The 1,008-nt window shown below is 44.9% G+C and overlaps 1 non-coding gene across 1 annotated transcript; it reads right to left on the reverse strand.

The window, feature by feature from the left end:
* Positions 1-47: 47 nt before the first annotated feature.
* On the reverse strand, positions 48-151 carry LOC120068718. Its single transcript, XR_005479343.1, has one exon. It is a non-coding gene; the product is annotated as a small nucleolar RNA R71 (small nucleolar RNA).
* Positions 152-1,008: the final 857 nt, after the last annotated feature.

The raw sequence follows: 1,008 nt of genomic DNA on the forward strand, positions 1-1,008 counted from the left end.
TGGAGAAATTCAAGCAGAAATACTTCCTACCCACCACAAACGCAAAGAGGCGGAGAGAGATCATGAACTTCAAGCAGGAAGAATTTGAAACCTTGAGCGCCGCATGGGAGCGTTTCAAAGGATTAGTCAAGAATTGTCCCAATCATGGATTACCGTTAACCATCCAGATGGAAACTTTCTATGGTGGATTAAACAGAGCGTCTCAAATGGTGGCTGGCGCAGCTGCAGCTGGAGGAATTATGGACAAATCTTATAACGAAGCTAAGGAAATACTGGGCCGAATAGCCAAACATAATATGGAATGGGTGGATGACATTTACGACACAAGAGCAGAAAGGAAGAGGCGATCTCAGAATGTGAATTCTATTGACTCTAACGCCATAACCATGCTCTCTGCACAAGTGGCTACTATGACAAACCTTTTGCAGAATATGTCACTAGGGAACGCATCAAACCAGAAAAAGGTAAATCAGGTAGAAACATTCGTACAACCCATGGTTAGCTGTGTAGGCTGTGGAGATCCTTCTTCCTACTCTGATTACCCACAAAATCTGCAATCGGTATGCTTTATTAAAAATAACCCATTCTCAAACACATATAATCCCGGATGGAGGAACCATCAAAATTTCTCTTAGGCAGGTAATCAAAGGAGCCACACCACCCAGGGGGTGAACCAGCAGCAAAGGCAAGGACCACCGCCTGCATTCCAACCAATGCAGTAGCCGCACCAACAATCCTTTAATAGAGAAGGTCATGTATCGAGTTCAGCATCTCCGCTTGAAAACCTCTTAAAGGAATATATCACCCAGAATGACGCATTGCTAAAAATTCAGGCGTCGTCCATCAGAAACCTGGAGATACGGGGCAGATTATGAGTGAGTTGCGAAGTGGCAATGGAGTCTTGCCTAGCAACACGGAAACCCCGGGGAATAACAATGGAAAAGAGCAATGTCATGCGGTGACATTGCGAAGTGGCAAAGCTCTTGAAGAAAGAACCATGAACCCCAG

This window comes from Benincasa hispida, chromosome 12 (assembly GCF_009727055.1).
Source record: "Benincasa hispida cultivar B227 chromosome 12, ASM972705v1, whole genome shotgun sequence".
Lineage (NCBI taxonomy): Eukaryota > Viridiplantae > Streptophyta > Magnoliopsida > Cucurbitales > Cucurbitaceae > Benincasa > Benincasa hispida.